This window comes from Chrysemys picta, chromosome 5, assembly GCF_011386835.1.
Source record: "Chrysemys picta bellii isolate R12L10 chromosome 5, ASM1138683v2, whole genome shotgun sequence".
In the NCBI taxonomy this organism is placed as follows: Eukaryota; Metazoa; Chordata; order Testudines; family Emydidae; genus Chrysemys; species Chrysemys picta.
In genome coordinates, this window is record NC_088795.1 from 7002005 (window position 1) to 7025491 (window position 23487).

Here is a 23487-nt window from a genome sequence, read left to right on the forward strand (position 1 = left end):
AAAGCTCCGCCACTGACATCAATGAGACGTAAGCATGTGCTTAAGTGCTTGGCTGAATCAGAATGCTTCCTGAATCAAGTTCTCCTAGAAAGCCTGTTCCTTGCCCATCTACACTTTCGTAGAAGATTAGGTTGGAAGGGATCTCAGGAGGTCATCTAGTCCAACCCCCTGCTCAAAGCAGGACCAATCCCCAACTAAATCATCCCAGCCAGGGCTTTGTCAAGCCGGGCCTTAAAAACCTCTAAGGATGGAGATTCCATCACCTCCCTAGGTAACCCATTCCAGTGTTTCTCCACCCTCCTAGTGAAATTTATATTTTTCTTCTTCATTTATTTACTAAGGCCTTAAACCTTTCACCTCTCAGTTACATTTCTACTTGAGGTGGCCGTGACCTCATTGCATGAGATGCAGTTGCCATGGCCGTTGCTGTGATGCTACACAGAGAGAGCGCTGATATCCCTTCACCACCAAACGACTTTGCAAAGCGAGAACCTTGTTTAAACAACAGCTTTAGCTAAGAGAGCTACTCTGGGCTTTAGACCACAGCCCTGCAGAGGGGCCAAGTGGAGCTGCCCCACCCCGGGGAGAGCTTGGGGAGCTGCAGACAGTGAGAGCAGTGATGCTGGAGCAGCACTTAAAGGGTTTCTCATGCCCTCTCTTCTGCTGCTGCCCAGATGGGCCCAACAGGATCAGGGGGACTACACCGGACCCTTGCTAGAACGCGCGTCTATATAGCTCGAATTCGCATATAACGCGGTCGTGGCCATGGATCCCAAATTTAATTACTTTAATTGCAATTCATTTTAATGTGGTCCCTGCCTTAACGCGGTACCACGCATGGATCCCAAATCCCGCGTTCGAGCGAGGCTCCGGTGTATTACAATCATCTGACCGATAATGTAACCCAAAGGCTACTGCCAATCAGAGTAAAGAGATTAGCATGGCCACTTTGGGCCCAGTTCTGCCACTCTTACGGGGAATTGTTGAGAATTAACTTTGACCCCTAAACACTTTCAGCCAATCAGAGAGCAGGAAATTGCTTTGCTCTGGGTTAAACACAGTACTGCATCCCTGCACATCGATTGGCTGAGGTTCTGTTTCCCTAGAACCATTTCTGTGTGTTCATACTACAGCTCTCATGCAGGAACACATGTATAGATTAGCGACACGTGCACTTTCATGTAATCAGTTTTGCATATACACAGCAGTGAGCTAATATCTTCCCTGTAATCCAGATCAGGCTCGGTCACATTCTCAGGCGCTGTAGGAGGTTCCTATGGAAACCAGGGCTGTTTACCATAAGCCAATGTGTCTGTATTAATCAGGCTGGAGAACAGAAAATCATCCCTGATAAAGTTTGCAGATGACGCTCCACAGTTTTTAAAAGATGATTTTTCATTTATTTGATTTTTGTTGGCAAACATTTGTATAGAAAATGTTCATTGTGGGGTGGGTTTATTCAGATCCCACCCGCCTTTTCTTCCTATCTCCTTAGTTTTGTTTTGTCTCTGAAAACTGAATGTTTCATTGTGGAGGTTTGTGGGTGATGGGGGCAAAATCCTGAACATTTTGGTTATTTTGTTCGCCCCCCCCTTTTCTTTTTTTCTTTTTTAAGAAAAATGCTTTGTTTGAAAGTTCGTCAGTATTCTAAATGATTTGTATTAGGAGCGCTTCTGGGGAGTTCCTCTTGGCCATGAGTCGGAATTCCAACACCACTAAGAAGGGAGCAAATACCTAACACAGGGGAAAAGGAAGCCCACTAATACTTACTGTTGAGTCTCAAATTATAATACTAGCAAGCAGCTGAGGTGAGATATAATGATCAAATCCAAGTCCAAAAACTAAAGTGGAAAAAACAAAACCACTTCCCAGAATACGAACCTGCTGATGAACCTGTAAAAGGGGAGGTAGAAGGTAAACTTAAAAGCCCCTTAAAGCAGAGAGAGATTTTTAGAAGAACTCAGAACCCAACAGTTTCTATTTAAGCACCTACATGAGTGGGCAGGATGTCAAAAGAGTTCAGCACCTAGCAGCTCCCATTTGTCATGAGCTGTTGGGTGCTGGGTCCTTTTGAAAACCTGGCCACTTGAGTTGGATGAGGTCCTTTATGCGGGATCCAGTGCACCTGCTGTCCAACGGGGTTATGGGAAGGCAGCTGGGCCTTATAAAGGAGGCGGCTATCCACTGACCTCTCTCAATCCAGGGAGGTCAGGGTGCTGCTCAAAGAAGCCGTGGCAGAGGCTACGGAGAGCAGGAAACCAGAGGGGGTTTTGTTGGCTGACCTCCCTGAGTCTGAGAGCGTGCGAGTGAGATGAAGGTCGAGATCCATCTAGGAAGGGCAGGGAGTGTATGCGGGGAGAAGACTGGGACAGAAGCAGAGCTCCAGGCCTGGCTGAGGGCACCAGAGCTATGTATGTTTTGTGGTGACGGACGTTGAGGATTGTTTTGAACCGTTTGGTATCAAACCAGACCCAAGCTGGGGTGGTGTGAGCCATGAGGAAGCTGGGCTGGAGTTTATTCAGGAGCCCCGAGGGAAGGGGAAACTGGAACGGCTCATGCAGAACCATCCCAGGTCATGAGGAGGGACTCAGGAGGGGATACACCCCACTAGAAGTGCTTACGTGGGAGCTGAGATCTCTTGAAAAATCTAGCTCCAACTGTGGGTGCTGCTCTAAACTGAACCCTCTCTGCAGTGTTTAATAATACATGTCAAAGCAAAGAGATTTTGAAAATGAGTTTTTCCCTCTCATACTGACCAAGATCTTAATATTAGGGCTCCACAGCAGTCGGTGTAATCAAACGCTCCGAAGGGGAGAGGAAAGAAAGGGAAAAGTCAACAGCAAAGCACGCTAAACGAGTGAGAAAGATCAGCTTGAGAGGTAGGAGGTGATAAGCCACTCCAGAAATGAATGATTTGAAAGATTGAGCATGTCCTTCATTGTAATGCCGCTATAGACGAGAAGGCAGATTGCTGTGTGATTATTCTTAACGTTGAACTATGAGAAGATTTTATCTATTTTCATTCCAATTTACTCTGACTTTGCAAAATAGCTTTTCCCTGAAGTGCATGTTCCCTTTTGCAGCATGATAAGAATTTTAGAGTCTTATAAGTATAAAGAAAGGTTAAAAGTCCAAATTGTGATATTTTCCTCCTCTTGTATAACTTCCAAGGAGCCAAATGGATCCTTCAAGATTTGGTTTATTTTTGCTTGGTTTTTATAGCTGTTGGCTAAAAGTTTGGGCCCGCTCTATATTTCATGCACAGGCAAAATTCCCAGGATTGGATCCATAAATTTTACAAATGCATAACCTTAAAAAAAAAAGCATGTATTTTAATGCCTAGATAGCTGCACATATCAGAAGCACCTCTGCACATATCTACGTTCCATCTTCTGGCTTAGTAAGTAATAACAAGACTTGGACCTCTTGGGGTGGACTCACAGCTGATATAAATCTGTGGAGTTAGTGATTTGAAGCCACTGAGTCTCTGGACCGCACATTCTATGCTAGAGGTGACTGCATTTTGTTTGTGGATCCCTAAACAAAGTCTAGTCTGTAATTCAGTCAAATTCCCTGATGCTGGCAAGAAGTACTTTTGATGAAATACTGTAACAATACTATAGCTAGTTGGAACATTTCCAATTGACTGAAATTTCACTGAAATAGGCTCTTTGGCCACAACTGAAACGTTTCATGGAGAAGTATTGGGTTTGAAGACGTTTTCATTGGGAAAGCTTTTTAAGAGGAAAAAGTCATATTCTATAGCTTGGGGATTAGGATGCTGGTCTGGGAGGTGGGGGACCCTGGTTCCAGTCCCTACTCTCCCTGATTTAAAGTGAGTGGAATTCAAAAATCTTGCCTCTGAATCAGGCAATGTAGGGACTTGAACCAGAGTTCTCTATGCCCCAGGCAGTGCCTGGATGAGCAGGTGTTACATACAAAGCTCTGGTTTCAGTCCAGCCCCAGATATTTTTATGTGATTCCATTTTCATAAAAATGCTTGGAAGATTTTGGTTTCATGCCAGTGTAGAACAAAACCAAATTTTGAAACCTTGAAAGTTCCAGTGAAACCAAATTGTGATCTTCTGGTCATCTCCAAATCGTATACTGTACATAAACGGACTGGACCGCTATGCACGTTTAAAGAGATGGGGGAGTGTAGCTAGGTATAGTTGTGCATTGGTATTAAAGCCATAGCCTTACTCATGGAGTAAACCCCTACTCAGCATGAGTATGGGTGGGAGCATCTATCCTTTAAAGTATTATTTCTGTTCCTTGAGAACTTGAAATGAAAACTAATAAGCAAAGTGTTATTCACAGCGTATGTTACAAGCGGTTTTAACAAAGCTCTGAAATTTGTTAGCTTAAACACCGTGATCTTGGGCAGAGTTTTGTTTAAACCTGATTCTGCTGGAGAAATACCCATTTCCCTTTTTGAAACTTCCTCAATGGAATTCCCCCTCCTCCTTCACTGCATGGAGACTTGACGACAAAGCTCTCCTTTGGAGATAGTATAATGCAGCCATTTCCTTAGGAATAGGATAGGTAGTTGGACAATCTTCTGGGAAAGTTAAAAATGGGAGGTGTGCAGGGTAAGATTTAGCAAAGTCTTGGTAAAAAAATGAAACTTCAACTTTCACATTTAAATAGCAGTATAGCCATTTTGAATTCTCCTTACCATTGTATCTGAGCATGTTGCCATCACACACGAGTTTGTCTCTCATCGCCCCTGCAAGACAGATGTGTACCCACATTTTGCAGGTAGGGCACAGAGAGATTAAACCACTTGCCCCAAGTCAGGGAGTGTGTGGCAGAAGCCAGAATTGAACCCAGGCGGTTAGGGCACTACATAGGGGCCCTTTCTGCTAGATTGTGCCCCTTTGTTAAAGCTTGGGAGGAACCCAGGTAGAGCAAAGAGAGCACGTGCAGGAAATGTACCACCTGTCCTGGGAGAGAAAAGGTCAGGTTTCAGAAGGGATCTAGTTTCATTGATATCAGGGAGTTTTTAAATGTGAGTGGAGTCTGGACGGCACCAATGTTGGCCACTCAGCCTTTGTTCCAAAGATCTCCTTTCTACAGCTCTGCCTGCCTGTCGCATCACCTATTGCTAACGAAACAGCACCCGCATACAAGGTCACCTGAATCCAAGAGAGAGGCTATTTTGCCAGCTTTTTGTAACAAGAACCATGGAGGGACTCTCGCCAGCAGGAGCTATAGATGAATGGTGCAGCCTGCATATTTTTGCTGGTATGCTCACCGCCCTAGCAGGGGTCACTATGGGCAACCACTTCCACAGACCATTTATGCTGCTGTGAGGAATAATCTGCCTGTGTGAGAGTGTTTAGGGTGGGGAGGGGCTACAGATATACAATAGTGGCACCATGGCCGCGTAATGGGGGCCTTTCTTTGTGGAGTCAGAATTTAGTTTCTAGCTTCCATCCTCTGCGCTCTTGGCAAACAAGCCAGGCATGAGGTAAATCCTCTTTTAGGTTCAGTACCTGGTGTGTGGCACAACGAATGTGGCGAGCGGAAGGTCTCTGAGGCGGGAACCGTCTCTGTGTTTGTCTCTGGCAGACACCCCTAGCTCAGGGGTGGACAAACTACGGCCTGTGGGCTGGATCCGGCCCAGCATGGCGGGGTCCTGGTCCAAGAGCAGAGCTCCTGGGTGCGACAGGGGCACAATCAGTATCGTGTGCTAAAATGTGAAACAGACCAATCACCAGCCACCGTACTAAAGATTGGTCAATGATCTCTCAACATGCAGAGGAACAGCGCTGTAGATGTATCTGTCGGGTGCTTCTAACTGGCCAAACTCTTCTAATCCAGCCGTGCAAAGGGGACAGGCAAATGGCTCACTCAGCTAGGGACTCCCCTTGCACGGGGACCTGGCTCTGTACCACCTGCTCATAGCGCTGCAGGGCCGGGGGCAGCCGGATTAAGCGCCAGGGATCCCGCACTGGCAGACTGGGCCTCTGGCAGGCCCCTCCAGCTGGGTTCGGTTGTGTTTTCCATTCACAAGTGGAGATCTGCACTTTCAGTCTGGCAGACGGAGAGAGAAACTCCGTGAGAAAGGACCGAAGGGAAATGCCTGTGAGAGAGCACGTCGTGTGCTGGAACAGGCTCCCCCTGCTGAACACACAATAGCTGCCTCTGTGCAGATGTCAGAGCCTTTAGAGACTTAATGGGGTGGCAGGAAGATACCAAATCCATAGCTATACACCGGGGTGGCCAACCTCACTGACCCTCCAAGCCACAAACAGCCAACTTCAGAAGTTCTGCCGGGACTGAAGCCCCAAGTCTCCCCTCCCTGCTGGGTAGAAGCCAGAGGTGACGCATAGGGAGGCGCGTGGGGGCACCCCAGATTTTTCCCTGCTCTGCACAGGTGCCGGCTTCTAATTTTCTCTGGGGGTGCTCAACCCATGCTCAGCCCCAGACCCCTCTCCCATTCCACCCCTTCCTCCAACCTCTCACCCCTGCCCCACCTCTTCCTGCCCTCACTCCACCCCCGGCCCCACCCCTAGCCCAAGGCCCCATCTCTTCCCACCCCACCTCTTCCTGCCCCCACTTCAACCCGCCTCTTTCCGTCCCCTCCCCCAAGCGTGCCCTGTCCCCGCTCCTCCCACTCCCTCCCAGTGCCTCCTGCATGCCATTAAACATCTGTTCAGCTGGGACCTGCGGCCATGGGGAGAGGCAATGGCAAACATCTGGGAGCTGCAGGAAGAGATGCTGCTTTTGCTGCTGCCTCTTCCCACGGAGGTAAAGCAGCAGCCCCTCCGTGCAGCTCCCAGCTGTTCGCCGCTGCCTCTCCCTGGGGAGCTAACACCTGGGAGCTGCAGGGAGGGGCCGCTGAGGGTAAGAGGGGAGGCATGCTGGGTGGGGCATGACTCAAGCTGTTGCGGGGGGGGGGGAAACACACCTTTAAATTGTGCCCTCCCCACTCTCAGCAGGCACCAGTTATCTCTGGCAGACACCCCTAGCTCAGGGGTGGGCAAACTATGGCTGGATCCGGCCCATCAGGGCATTGGATCCGGCCTGCGGGATTGCCATCCCCATGGCGCCGCGGCCCCCACGCTGCTCCCAGAAGCACCCAGCACCACGTCCCTGCAGCCCCTGGGGGGACAGAGGGCTCTGCACGCTGCCCTCGCCTGTGGGTACCTCCCCCTGCAGCTCCCATTGGCCGGGAACGGGAAACCACCAGGGGCCGCAGGGACGTGGTGCCGGCCGCTTCCGGGAGTGGCGCGGAGCCCGCACCGCTGGCACCCCAGAGCCACTCCAGGTAAGCAGTGTCGGGCCAGAGCCCGCCTCTCAAACCCTTCCTGCCCCCCAGCTCCCTGCCCTGAACCCCCTGCCGCACTCCTCCCTTCACTCCTGCCCTGAGCCCCCTGCTGCACCTCGCGCCCCTCCTCTGCCCCAACCCCTTGCCCTGAGCCCCTAAAAGCACACCGCACCCCCTCCCACACCCTGCACTCCCTCCCACATCCCAACCCCCTGCCCCAGGCCTACATTCATGGCCCTGCGTGCAATTTCCCCACCCAGATGTGGCCCTTGGCCCAAAAGTTTGCCCACCCCTGCCCTAGCCCCACAAACCTGCTGCAGGACAGAAGCCCTGAGCTCCCCGCTCCCAGACTGCTACGCAGAGAACGGTGGGGGCGGGGACATGGGGAGCTCCGTGAGCCACACGCGGCCATTCCTGCTAACACGCTGAACGTTCTCAGTTAATCCCACTGCTCCTTGTGATCTGTTACTGCCAACGTCTCGTCTCCTTTTACAGTGGAAAGAAACCAGTGCCTCCTATAGCGAGTACAGAAAGCAGTGCGGTCCGTGTCTCCCAGGGAGTCGCTGTTGCTGCAGTGGGTACTGGATGATGCAGTGTGTCTGGATGCCAGGAAGGTACGTGCTAGAGGAGGAGAGAGCGATAGCAACAAGTGTGGAAAGGCGTTGGAGGAGCATGGCGGGTGTTCAAAAATCTTTTAGCTACAAGCAAAATGGCCAATGAGCCCTATTCTGACACCACTTCTGGGTGACCTTCGCAATTGAGACTTTAAATCCCAGTTCCTTCTTTGGTAAGATTTAAGGGTGGGATTGTCACAGGAGCCTAAGGCAGTTAGGAGCCAAAATTCAATAGCATTAGGCACCTACTTCCTTTAAGCTCCTTTGAACATTCCAGACTAAAATCCAATTCAGCTGCCAATTGTCTTCAGTTGGGGGAAGGGGAGAGACTCAAGTCTGTGCTAAAGGAAAAGAACAGAAGTGTCCAAACAGTAATTGTATTATTTTAATTGCTCTGATATACACGATAGTTTTTGCTATTGGTTTTGTTCCTTTACATGGTTTCTGCCTGATCTTTTTTTAAAGCCAGATTTCCAAGTGGTATCTACAAAAACCAAAGGTACTCAAAACCAGGTGCAAGCTGCGATTACTTACAACAAAAAACCAACACAATCCCAATTTTGCTGAAGCTAAGAGAAATATAACTTTTGTATGAGAAAGCAGCCCAAGGCAAACATCAGCCAACTCCCAGTCTGAGCAGCGGGTCATAAAGCAAACCCAGAATCTGCACAACTGCAGAAAAACAGAGGGGAATACAACATTTGAATGAGAGACGGGGGGAAAATAACTTTTATACATGCGTGACAAGAAAATCGCTGAATAAAACAAATTCAACATCACTGCCAGCATGGCTTGTTGCCCAGCAAAATACAAAACAGCGCATGTAGAATGAAAGCAAAGAAAGCCACTGATTTCCAGAACTGGAAGAAATGCAAGTTACAGAACAGGTGCAGGGGAGCATCTTGGGGATTTTACCAAACAGCGCTCAGGAAAGGAAAGAAAGTCAGACAGAGAACTTGTGGGAACATGATCAAGCAGAATCAAGTCAGGAAAATAAAAGTAACAACTGCACAATCCCTTCTACCGATAAAGCCCAGGGGTCCACAGACCCAACATAAAGCCTAGTTTTTTCTCTACGCTCCGCAAATAGCGGTTGCACGGTATTAAAAGGGGAAAACATTGCTTGAGTCTTTGTCAGCTTTTAAAATTTCTCTTTCCTACTTGGCTCCCTTTTATGTATTTTTTTTGTTGGTGTTTATTTTAACTCTATACACATTTATAAAAATGCACCCCCCCCACAAAAAAAGGAAACAGAAAATGGGTTATTTATATATTGCACAGAAGCCATGGTTTCTGCAGAGCTTTCTTTGCAGGGCATTGAGCAGGGCAATCACATAGCACCCGGATCCTGCAAATATTTACACACGTGCTTAACTTGGTGCACTGGGGACAGTTCCAAGCGTTACACACGTTTGCAAGATCAGCGCTGAGCTATGAAGCTACAATGCTATATGATAATGTCTTCAGGAATCCTTGCTCATTTGAATGAGATTCTTCATATTGAGTAATGATCTGGAACGACAGAGCTCCCAGTGGAAAGACAGTGTGTGCAATTCTGGTCATTAAATCCCAGGTGCTGTTTTGGAGAAGCAGCACAGCATGACAAAAGGATTTGGGGGATTTCAGATGAAAAAGTATATGATAATTGATTGCAGGGTGCAGCATCTCATTTCTATAGGAGTGATTGTGGAGCTACTTCACATTTGATTTTTTTTAAATGCCAAAATAATTTTCACTCCACAGGTTTTAAAAGAGGATTTTTCATTTATTTGATTTTTTTTTTTTGGCACACATTTGTATAGAAAATGTTCATTGTGGGGTGGGTTTTTTCAGACCCCACCCACCTTTTCTTCCTATCTCCTTAGTTTTGTTTTGCCACTGAAAACTGAATGTTTCATTGTGGAGGTTTGTGGGTGATGGGGGCAAAAACCTGAATATTTTGGTTATTTTGTCCCCCCCCCCTTTTTTTTAAAGAAAAAATGCTTTGTTTGAAAGATCGTCAGTATTCTAAATGATTTGTATTGGGAGCACTTCTGGGGAGTTCCTCTTGGCTTGGTCTTATTAATAATAACTGATAGATATTATATAGCATGCTTCATCAGGAGATCTCAAAGCACTTTATAGTGGGGGGGTGTCAGTATCATTATGCCCATTTTACAGATGGGAAAACCGAGGAACAGGGAGGTGTAGCGACTTGACTGGCCTCAAAACGCCCAGCAGACCAGGGGCTAGAACCTACATCTTCGGCATCCTGTACTCTAAACCACTCTGCCTCTCATAAATTCTCTGTCCCGTTCGTACTAATACTATATGTAAAGAAGAGTAACTGTGAAAAACTTTGCAATGAGGAACTAAGTCCTGAATGACACTGATGCTGCAAACAGATCTGTCCACATACTGCAGGCAGCTGTTCATACCTGGGCCATATTTTTAACTGAAATAAATCCACATTTGGTCCAGCGCAGACATTTCCTCCAAGCTCCATAGGGACAAAAATTGATGGAGGGCGGGATTTTTTTAACGCTCTCAGGACTAGTCTACCATCTCTCCCAACGGACTCAAGGATAAAACTCCTGGCAACTTCAGTGGGAGATGAATCAGTCTTATGATGAATGCTCTTGAAAATCCCCCCCCCAAAATTAGGGGTTTTAGGACAATGCAAACCTCCCAGAGGTGGGCTGGAGTAGATTTCCTTATCTAAAACACACCACTGCACAGTGCCAGTCATGCACACTTGTTAGCATAGTCGTGAAAGATTTCAAATCAAAGAATGGTTCCTTTTTGAAACCCACAGAATAACAGCTGTCTACATTTTCCAAATTTGCCACCAACAGTCTTTCTCACTTTTTGACCAGCGCGAATCAATACTTTCATTGATTTAATGGGTTTCTTACAGTAGATCTCTAAAGCCCAGTTAAGGATGGCGTTCCATTGTGCGAGGTGCTGTACAAACACTGAGTTGTAGGCGGTCCCTCCCCCGAAGAGCTTACAATCCAAATAGACCAGACAGACACAGGGTGAAGAAGGGGTAGAATACACAAGCAGCGTGGCAGCAAACGGCAGGTTAGTGCCATAATTTTGGATGGGTTTAGTTAGAACAGGATCAGCTGAATGGAAAGAAAAGGGGAGGGAGACAGGGCAGGGGGGAAGGAGGGGCGAGAAGCGGTGGTGAAGAGACTGTGGCCATGTCCACACTACGAGCTGGGAGTGTGAACCCTAGCTCGTGTGCACATACTCGCACTGACTCAATAAGAACTAGCGGGAGTGTGACTAACACTGTCGTAAGGGGAGTGGCAGAAGAGGCCACGTCCAGTACGTACCCACAGGGTCCAGGTGCTGCCGCTCAAATGCTACTATTTGTTCTCGGTCTCACTGAGCTAGTGCGAGTAGGTGTACATGATCGGGGAATGGTGCCCCAGCTCTGAGCACAGATGTAGTCTCTGAGCGATGGGAGTGGGAGACTTTGAGCAAACAGCCAATCAGCCCAGGGTGGGGCAAGTCCCATCACCACGGTGGAAAGGTCACCAAGGGTATGTCTACACTGCGTTAAAAACCAAGGCTGGCTCGTGTCAGCTGTATCAGGTTTGCAGGCCTTGGGCTAAGGGGCTGTTTAATTGCGGTGCCTGAGTCCTACAACCCTGCCAAGTGGGGGCGGGGTGTTTGTGTGTTTGTGTGTGTGTGTGTGTGTGTGTGTGTGTGTGTGTGTGTGTGTGCCAGAGCTTGGGCTGAAGCCTGAGCCAGAACATCTACACAACAATTAAACAGCCCCTTAGCCCGAGTCTGCTAGTACAGGCCAGCCATGGGTGTCTAATTGCAATGTAGACATAGCTGCAATGTCCAGAAGTCCTGGCTTTGACTGCCTCTCTCCCAAGTGACTGGAGTCTCTGGATGCAGGTCTGTCTCTGTTTTAACCTGTGGTTTTGTGAAACTTGATGCAACCAGAGTTCTGTGATGATGGTGAGCAATTTATGTAGCTAATTTAGCCTCTCTCTGTCATTTATTCCAGATCAAATTTGGATTGTTCCAAATGTGTTGATTTTTTCAAAACTGTTGATCATCAAATATGTCCTGCGAATATATTTCGGTCTGTTGACTGCCCATGAACTTTTTGCTGTGACTAGTAGTTCAAATATTCACTGTTCATGTTGTGTGATTGGTCAACTGACATTGCACAGTTTCTGTTTGCTATGGGAATGGGCACACGGTACCAATTCTGCTCCTTTATTGGATCACCAAGAATTTATAACGAGGAACGGGGTTTAAATGAGTCACAGTACCATGACATTTCAAGTGCCACTCCTCATGTAACATTTCCATGTGTGTTTATGGTATTTTCTCTTTCTGCAAACATTCTTGTGAACAAAAATTCCCTTGCACTAAATTTCAGGGAGAGAATAAGTTGGGACATACATAATGTGAAAGCAAATGAATGGGGTTTTATTCAAACAAACTTCTGTCCATTCTTTTTTTATCAGTACTTGCCCGGCTCAAATAACAGCTATCCAAGATTAAGCAGGCTTTTTAAAAATAATTAAAAGTTTCTGCTTTTGCATGACTTTTATTGACATCATGCCTGCATGTGCGTGGTGGAAAGCGGCTCCAAGCCAATTACGAAGAGAGGAATATCGTACAAATCTCTTCTTTCATTGTGACCTTTTGCCCGAGAAGGTATGGTATTGATGAAATTCATTTCTCCCTAATCTGCTTGTAGACAGCCGGATAGCTCCATGTTCAGAGGCCTTCTGCTTCAACACACTGACCCTGCTTTTGGGGGCAGCAAATTCAAATCCCGGCTGCAGAATCCAGCTTATTAGATGGTGGTGAATGCATGGATCTCTTTTCGACTGTCTGTAGGATGGTGCCAGTGAGTTAGAGGAGCCCTCTCCTTAGGTGAGAGGAAAACAGCAAAGCATTATAACCCACAAATTAAGGCAGATGCAAACACCTAGCCAGTGAGAACTTACAGTTATTGTATTCCAGTGCTGTCTGGCTAAGACAACAGGGATGTCCATGCTCACGCTCCTAGGGGTTATTGGGATGTATCAGGTTGGGATGGGGAAGAGATGGTACTCTTCCCAGCCCCATTCATGAGTTTGTGTTGATATTCACGCTATGCTTATGAGTGCTCTCTGGGCTTTGCTTCCCCTAGTGGGGCTTGTTCATGGATTCTGCCAATCTCCTCTTTGATTGGGGAAGGAGACGAGTGGTGATATTTCCTCAGTGCCACCAAAATGAGATTCACTCACGGTAAATAGCGTGGCTCTGTGACTCTTCCTCTCTTGCATGAGGAACAAAGTAGTTAGCAATGGTGACATTTAGATGATCATCGCTGGGCAGCTGGGTGGACAGGGCTGGTCACACCTCTCCCAGCCACTGGCCCAGGCTCATCTCTGTATCTGTTATGCTTAGGTCACATCGTGAAGTTCCTGCCACAAGCATAGACGGAAACTTGAGAACTGACATTCTGGAGAGCAAGATGGCCGTGTCAGAGAGTGCCGGGACAGCGTTGGGGCATGTGCTGGCTCTTCCCAGGGCAGGTCTAAGATGGCATCAGTCAGCGTGGTGGGAGGAGAGGGTAATAATAGCAACACCTCACTTTTATAGAGAGTTTTTCATCAGCCGATCTCAAAGCACTTTACAAAGGAGCATCCTCCCCATTTCACAGATGGGTAAGAGTGTGGCTTTGGCTCCTGTACATATCCCATTGAAGAGAGCTTTGTGAGAGCCTGTAAAAGATGGATGGATGGAAGAAGAGGTACCTAATAAAGCAAGACCTGTTCTATACCAGATCGTATGAAGAGAGCTCTGCCTTGGCTCAAGTCACCTCACCAGGCAAACGATAGTGAACATAGGAACACAAGACCAACCAGAATGGGTCAGACCAATGGTCCATCTAGCCCTGCATCCTGTCTTCTGACAGGGGCCAATGCCAGGTGCCCCAGAGGGAATGAACAGAACAAGCAATGATCAAGTGATCAATCCACTGTCGCCCATTCCCAGCTTCTGGCAAACAGAGACTAGGAACACTCGGAGCATGGGGTTGTGCCCCTGACCATGGCTAATAGCCATTCATGGAACTATCCTTCACAAACTTACCTAGTTCTTTTTTGAACCCCCTTATACTTTTGGCCTTTTCCCTGGCAACGAGTTCCACAGGTTGACTGTGTTGTGTTAAGAAGTTTAAAACAAACTGTCTGCCTGTTAATTTCATTGGGTGACCCCTGCCCGGTTCTTGTATTATATGAAGGAGTAAATAACGCTTCCTTATTTAATTTCTCTATCATATCCCCACTTAGTCATCTCTTTTCCAAGCTATGAGACCCAGCCTTTTTAATCTCTCCTCATACGGAAGTTGTTCCACACCTTTAATAATTTTTGTTGCTCTTCTCTGTAACTTTCCAATTCTAATATATCATTTTTGAGATGGTGCGACCGGATTTGCACACAGTATTCAAGCGGTGAGCATACCGGGTATTTGTATAGTGGCATTATGATATTTTTGGTATGATTTTGATCCCATTCCTAATGATTCCTAACATTCTGCTAGTTTTTTTACTTCTGCCACACATGGAGCAGATGTTTTCAGAGAACTCCCCACAATGACTCCAAGATCTCTTTCTTGAGTGGCAACAGTTAATATAGACCCCATCATTTTGTATGCATAACTGGGATTATGTTTTCCAATGTGCATTGAATTTCATCTGCCATTTTGTTGCCCAGTCACCCAGTTTTGTGAGATCTCTCGATTTAACTATATTGAGTAATTTTGTATCATGTGCGAATTGTGTTCATTTTCTGTTTACCCTTTTTTCAAGATCATTTTTGAATATCTTGAACAGCACTTATCCTAGTACAGACCTCTGGAGGACACCATTATTTACCTTTCTCCCTTCTGAAAACTGGACATTTATTCCTACCCTTTGTTTTCAAGTACTTTGCCTGGTACTGCACTTAGGCTTACCAGCCTGTAATTGCCAGGATTGCCTCTGGAGCCTTTAAAAAAAAAAATTGTCACGTTAGCTATCTTCCAGTCATCTGGTATAGAAGCTAATTTAAATGACAGGTTTCGTACCTCTGTTAGTAGTTCTGCAATTTCACATTTGAGCTCTTTCAGAACTTTTGGGTGACTACCATCTGGTTGTGGGGACTTTATTACTGTTTAATTTACAAATTTATTCCTAAACCTCTTCTATTGACACCGCAATCTGGGACAGTTCCTCAGATCTGTCAACTAAAAAAAATGACTCAGATATGGGAATCTTCCTCACATCCTCTGCAGTGAAGACTGATGCAAAAAACTAATTTAGCTTCTCTGCAATGGCCTTATCGTCCTTGAGTGCTCCTTTAGCATCTCGATCATCTAGTGACCCCACTGATTGTCTGGCAGGCTTCCTGCTTCTGATGTACTTAAAAAAAAATTGCTGTTAGTTTTTGAGTCTTTGGCTAGCTGCTCTTCAACTTCTTTTTTGTCCTTCCTAATTATTAAATTATACTTGACTTGCCAGAGTTTATGCTCCTTTCTATTTTCCTCAGTAGGATTTAACTTCCAATTTTTAAAGGATGCTTTTTTGTCTCTAACCGTCTCGTTTACTCTGTTGTTTTGCCATGGTGGCACTTTTCTGGTCCTCTTACTATGTTTTTTAATTTGGGTTACATATTTAATCGGAGGCTCTATTATGCTGGTTTTTAAAAAGTTCCCATGCAGTTTACAGGCATTTTCACTTTTAATTTCTATTTAACTAGCATCCTCGTTTTTGTATAGTTCCCCTTTCTGAAATTTAAAATTATACTCTTGTGGGCTTCTTTGGTGTACCTTCCCCCCAGTGAGGATGTTAAATTTAATTACACTGTGGTCACTACTACTGAGCAATTCAGCTGTATTCACTTCTTGGACCAGGTCCTATTCTCCATTTTTAGCATTAAATCAAGAATTGCTTCTTTCCTTGTCAGTTTCAGGACTAGCTGCTCCAAGAAGCAGTCATTTATGATGTCAGGAAACTATCTCTGCATCCTGCCCCGAGGTGACATTTACCCAGACAATATGGGGATAGTTGACCCCCCTCCCCCCCCCCATTATTATTGAATTTTATAATTTTATAGCCTCTCTAATGTTCCTGAGCATGTCACCATCACCATCCTGGTCAGGTGGTTGGCAGTATATCCCTACTTCTATATTCTTATTATTAGCACATGGAATTACTATCCATAGAGATTCTGTGGTACAATTTGATTCATTTTACTTCTACCATATCTGACTCTGTGCTTTCTTTCACATTTAGTGCCACTCCCCCATCAGCATGACCTACTCTTTTATTCCTATATATTTTGTACCCTAGGTATTACCGTATCCCATTGATTATCATCGTTCTACCAAGTTGCTGTGATGCCTATTGTATCAATATCTTTTAATACCGGGCACTCAAGTTCACCCATCTTAGTATTTAGACTTCTAGCACTTGTGTACAAGCACTTATAAAAGTTGTCATCTTTTAGCTATCTGCCATTATGTGATCTATGAATGGGACTCTTTTGTATTTGACTTTTTCACTTCAGTTCCTATCTGTGCTTTATCAACTTCCGTCCTCTCCTCCTTACGAGGACATAGCGAATCCCTGCTAATAGAGCCTTCCGTAAGGGCACATGGTTTGGACAGGGAGACCTCCAAGTGCCAAGCCATGACTTGAAGATATAGAGGTGCTGGGCCTACAGTACCCAATGGGAATAAATGTGCAGTAGTTTCACCAGGGCCCCAACCAGACACATGACAAGGAGAAGAGTTTGCATCTGTGCTTCAACCTTTGTTAAAATGAATGGGAGACTGGCCTGTAACATAGTCCAAACTGCCGAACCACTGAAGGCAAAATGCTGCCTGAGCACAGACCGTGAAATACCCTTTCCACCTCATAGAGTAACCCCAAATTCATCAGTGTGCCAGCGTCTGAGAAATGCTGATGTCGTACAGGGAAGGACATATCCATTGAAGTCAATGGAGCTGTGCCTGCTTCAGTCATGGGTGAATGGTTGCAAATATTTGCATAACTTATAGGAATGTAAATATTATTACTATTTGATCAGATTGACAAAGCAATGATAATTCTGCACAGAGGTAAGACCTATTCATTGTCCTAAAGAGGCCCCAGTCGAGATCAGGTCCCACTGCACTAGGTGCTGTATAAACTCATAGCGAGATACAATCCATGCCCCAAACTGCTTACAATCGAAATAAAAGCTGAGAGGCGAAACAAAGGCACAGAGAGGTGAAGAGACTTTCATAAGGTCACACAGGTTGGTTTTAGAACTCCTGACTCATATTCAAGTGCCATAACCACTATACCATCCTGTTTATTATTGTCTAGCTAAGAGAAGATACTGGGTGACAAGACCAAACAAATATTGCTATGTTTTAATTTTCCTTTTTATGCAAAAGCTTCACCAAATACTTTATATGTAGGCATGGTACAATTTGATTTTTATAATTTCAATGGATAATATTGAAGTTCAGTCTGAGTATTTTGTTCAACTGCTATTGATTTAAATTTTCACAGTTGCACAAAATTAAGGATTTTAAGCGTTTATTTTTATCGATCAAAATTTGCACAGTTTTGGATCATTATGGGGGGGTTTAGATAATTAGGGGTTGGGTAATATTGATTTAATGACCGTAGACACTGCATTTCTAAAAAATAAAGCTTAATAGACTATTAAAACATAAAACGATCACATGTCGAAATATACAAAGTAAATATCCTTAAATCAAACTCTAATAAGTCCTCAAGCAGCATTTTTCTTATTTGGAAATTGGCAGCTAGGCACTATTACCAATGGGAATATTTTTTGTTGGTTTGTGAGCGTATAGGGAAATTGACACTTGCCAATAAACCAGCTCTTTCCAACTCTGTTCATAAAATATGGGCCAAATGGTAAAAGGGGTGGGCCACCAGCAACTTCCATGCAGAGATTCGCTTTGATGGGAGTTGCATGTTCTTGGCATCTATATGTACCACCCTTGATAAGTCAACTGCCTGGGATTCCTACATTTCATCAAATTGACAGTAGTGGTAGATTATAGATCCGGGGGTTAGACCTACCAGCTGAGGAGGAACTGGGCCTTCCTGCATTCTAATCCTATGGTATTGACTTGCAGTGTGACCTTGGCCAGTTTACTTGACCTCCTTTTTTTAAGTCAACACAGATGGAAAGGTGGGCAACAAGCAGGGGCCTCACTGAAATCCAGGTGCTACACCTACTCTGAGTGTTCCTGTGTATATAAACTGTAAACCAACTGGTCAAATGAGACTAATACATTGGCATGACACTTGAAGCAATTTACATTGAAGGAGGGGACTTGGCTAAAGTAACTTCATAAACCTAGGTTTCAGAGTAGCAGCCGTGTTAGTCTGTATCCGCAAAAAGAAGAACAGGAGGACTTGTGGCACCTTAGAGACTAACAAATTTGCATCCGAAGAAGTGGGCTATAGTCCACGAAAGCTTATGCTCTAATAAATTTGTTAGTCTCTAAGGTGCCACAAGTCCTCCTGTTCTTCTTTTTTCATAAACCTAGATCCCTTTACACACAGGAGTAACTTTCTGCATGTTGGTACTTCCACTGAGTTCAATGGGACTACTCAAGTCCATAAAGTATCAGAGGGGTAGCCGTGTTAGTCTGAATCTGTAAAAAGCAACAGAGGGTCCTGTGGCACCTTTAAGACTAACAGAAGTATTGGGAGCATAAGCTTTCGTGGGTAAGAACCTCACTTCTTCAGATGCAAGTAATGGAAATCTCCAGAGGCAGGTATAAATCAGTGTGGAGATAACGAGGTTAGTTCAATCAGGGAGGGTGAGGTGCTCTGCTAGCAGTTGAGGTGTGAACACCAAGGGAGGAGAAACTGCTTCTGTAGTTGGATAGCCATTCACAGTCTTTGTTTAATCCTGATCTGATGGTGTCAAATTTGCAAATGAACTGGAGCTCAGCAGTTTCTCTTTGGAGTCTGGTCCTGAAGTTTTGTTGCTGTAAGATGCCTACCTTTACATCTGCTATTGTGTGTCCAGGGAGGTTGAAGTGTTCTCCTACAGGTTTTTGTATATTGCCATTCCTGATATCTGACTTGTGTCCATTTATCCTCTTGCGTAGTGACTGTCCAGTTTGGCCAATGTACATAGCAGAGGGGCATTGCTGGCACATGATGGCATATATAACATTGGTGGACGTGCAGGTGAATGAGCCAGTGATGTTGTAGCTGATCTGGTTAGGTCCTGTGATGGTGTTGCTGGTGTAGATATGTGGGCAGAGTTGGCATCGAGGTTTGTTGCATGGGTTGGTTCCTGAGTTAGAGTTGTTATGGTGCGGTGAGAATATGCTTAAGGTTGGCAGGTTGTCTGTGGGCGAGGACTGGCCTGCCTCCCAAGGTCTGTGAAAGTGAGGGATCATTGTCCAGGATGGGTTGTAGATCACTGATGATGCATTGGAGAGGTTTAAGCTGAGGACTGTAGGTGATGGCCAGTGGAGTTCTGTTGGTTTCCTTTTTGGGCCTGTCTTGTAGCAGGAGGTTTCTGGGTACGTCTGGCTCTGTTGATTTGTTTCTTTATTTCCTTGTGTGGGTATCGTAGTTTTGAGAACTGCCCCATGTGGCAGGTAGGATTTTAGACAGGTTACGGTCCTTTTTCCTTTGTAGAGAAGTGAAGTGTGTAGAGCTCCTGTCTTATTTTAGTAAAGTCCATTTGTGTGGAGGGTTGGTTATTTATGAAAGTCTCCAGGTTGGAGAGCTCTTTCTTGATGTTTTTCTGTTTGCTGTATAGGATGCTGATCAGGTGGTTCTTCACCAAGCATTCTCAAAGTTTGCTAACCCCTGAATTATAGGGTCGGCTTACGAACGGGTTATAAAAAATTTCCATTTTTACTTATCCATCTTGGGGGGGTCGGCTTATAAACGAACCTGCTTATGATCAAGTATATACGGTAATTTGCCAGTCTCTATGCTCATTCTATATTTACTTGTCTTGAGCAAAATGTAGGGAAATAGACCAAGTATGCAATGGTTCTGGATGTGGACCATAAGCCACGATGAATGAAGTCAGCCAGCCAAAATCAGAACACTTTGGAGTTCTTGTTATCAGGCAATGATTATTGTGTGTGTGGGGGGGTGTCTCTAGACAGTGTTGCATTCAGGATCCCTAAGGTGAAAGAGGAATGATTGCTCCCCCGTCCCTACCATTTGAATGTCCTGAATGACAGCCTGTCAGTTAAAATACACAACTAGAGGTAAGAACGCCTCATTCTGTGAACAGAAGAGAATGTTGACAACTAGAGCCCTCCAATCCCTCAGACAGAGATAAACACCTACAAGATCTCTGTCAAGCATTCTTAAAACTACAATACCCACCTGCTGAAGTGAAAAAACAGATTGACAGAGCCAGAAGAGTACCCAGAACCACTTACTACAGGACAGGCCCAACAAAGAAAATAACAGAACGCCACTAGCCGCCACCTTCAGCCCCCAACTGAAACCTCTCCAGCGCATCATCAAAGATCTACAACCTATCTTGAAAGATGATCCCTCATTCTCACAGATCTTGGGAGACAGACCAGTCCTCGCTTACAGACAGCCCTCCAACCTTAAGGAAATACTCACCAGCAACTGCACACCATACAACAAAAACACTAACCCAGGAACCTATCCTTGCAACAAAGCCTGATGCCAGCTCTGTCCACATATCTATTCAAGTGACATCATCATAGGACCTAACCACGTCAACCACACCATCAGGGGCTCGTTCACCTTCACATCTACCAACATGATATATGCCATCATGTGCCAGCAATGCCCCTCTGCCATGTACATTGGCCAAACTGGACAGTCTCTACGCAAAAGAATAAATGGACACAAATCTGACATCAGCAATCATAACATTCAAAAACCAGTAGGAGAACACTTCAACCTCTCTAATCACTCAGTGACAGACTTGAAGGTGTCAGTTTTGCAACAAAAAAACTTCAAAAACAGACTCCAAAGAGAGACTGCTGAACTCGAATTAATATGCAAATTAGACACAATTAACTTAGGCCTAAACAGAGACTGAGAATGGTTGGGTCATTACACTAATTGATTTCCCCCCCCCATGTTAAGTTCTCCTCACACCTTCTATGGGTCATCTCAATTATCACTTCAAAGTTTTTTCTTCTGCTGCTACTGATAGCTCATCTCAGTTGATTGGCCTCTTACAATTGGTATGTGTACTCCCACCTTTTCGTGTTCTCTGTATGTATAAATATCTTCTGTCTGTGTGTTCCACTCTATGCATCTGAAGAAGTGAGCTGTAGCCCACGAAAGCTTATGCTGAAATAAATTTGTTAGTCTCTAAGGTGCCACAAGTACTTCTGTTCTTTTAACTAGAGCCCTGTAAATCTACAGATATCTGCTTTTTATCGCAGATATCCACATCTACATATGCGGATCATTTTTGCAGATCCACATTCCATATTTAAAGCCCTGCAAATCTGCAATTTCCTCAGATCTTTTTCAGATCATGGATCAGCTACAGATACAAATTCTGTATCCATGTAGGGCTCTACTGACTACATGAGAGGGGAAGGCAATTTGAATAAATGGAAAAGAAAAACACAACAGTGCAACAAAAATTGTTCTGTTCACAGAAAACTACAGGGGAGCTTCCACTACCTACACAATTGAATTAGAAACAGCCCAACTGCATCACAAGGGAGTATAAATTCTGGATCTAAGTGACTGATGGAAGCTAAAGTACTGAAATCACTCTGCACTGAGTTTCCAATTCCCAGGGTATTTTAATATCTACAAAGTGATTTAGGTTTGAAATGCTATAATGCATTAAGGATTTGGCTATCCTAGTAATAAAGAAAGATGTTTTGCCATATCTTTGTAAACAAAGCACCTTAAACCACATGATAATAACTGCTCCCATTCACTTTATCTAATCACATCTCTGGTAATGCTTTGGAAATAGAGAGACAAGAAGATGTTTTCTTTTTTCAGATCAGCTCTGTGTGGCTCAAGCTCTGTGTAGCCCCAAAATGTGTCTCTCACCAACAAAAGTTGGCCCAATAAAAGATATCACCTCCCCCACATTGTCTCTCTAATTTCCTGGGACCAACATGGCTATAACTACATTTCATACATCTTTGAGGCATGGGTATAAAGTGAGCAATACCTTTAATGCATAAAAAGACATGTTAATACAATAACAATAATGGATAAATGTAGATGAAATGGATACATGGGTATTTACCCGACATTTCAAAGAATAACAGCAACCAGATCTTTTCATCAGGCCTGTGTCATTCAAAGTTAATTGGAAGGAGAGAAGGATATCACGGAATCTCATCCAAAGAACTTAGAGATGTCAATCTGAGTTTCTAAACTTCCCGTGAATTTGGCACCTCATTTTTTCACTTAGTAGTTTGGAGTCTCAGGCTAATTGAAACGGAATAATGGAATGGATAGGCTAATTTAGGAAGAAATTGTGTTTGAAACCATATTATCAAATAGATCACCCTCTACAGGAGAAAACAACAGAGGGGGAGTGTGACTTTAACAGTTGGGTAAAGATGAGTATTCAGAATGAGACAACTAAGGCTCGGGAAGATAATAGCTTGTCCATCGGGGCAATGTTGCCAATTAATGTTAATAGAACCACACAGAATTCTACTGTATTGTCACAGGGCATGCTGAGACTCTTCACATCAGTATGCCCATCCCTTATTAAAGAGGTGGCCAGGGAAAGGGGGATAAAGAGTGAAAGAGAACCAGGATCGAGGGCTTCCTGAAAATGACAGGCCTTTTATTTTTTAATTAAGCAGCATTTTTTCAAAAGCTGACAGCCCGGCAACTGAACAAATGTTGTTTACATTTATTTGTCAAGTGCTTTCTCAATAGGGAGCCTACACGTTTCAAGGCAGGGTCATAATGAGTCCTTGGCTCCTCCTCTGTCAGGAAAGTGACAGCAGCATTACTTACTTTTTTTTTTGCCCTGGTTGTTCATTTTATTACCACATATTCCTCACAAGCGTCTGTACATATTGAATTAAAAATGGAACCCTGTTCTTCTGAGTCAGAGTTTTCTTATTTTGGATAAGAATAGACAATTACAGCATGGGGGTTCTGATAGATAGAAAGCTCATCATTATTATCTTGTGGGTTTATCTATATGTGACCAAGACCAAACATCGTACTGCCACTTCTAGGTATGGGACAGCTCTGTAAGGGATATAAGGATTAATAAGTACTGATTCCTTCTGACCTTCAAACATCAGGAAAGCTCTCTGCTTCTGTTTATCTCAAATTAGGATCTATGTGAGAAGTAAAAACAATAAGAAAATGGTTCACATCTTGTAAGACACTTTGTCTAAGCACCCACAGATCAGGCAGGGTCTGGAGTTTCCCCCAATAATAGAAACTAAAATGGCTAAGTGAGAGTATTGTTAATTACCTAGGCAAGAATCTCTCATAATCTGCATAAGGGTAAAAGGTCTTTCTCTCAACCTAGCTGAAAAACACTTCCAGTTGCTAAGTAAGGTCACACCCTGCTTTTATGTGCAAAGTGGCCCACTGCACATTGGGAGTG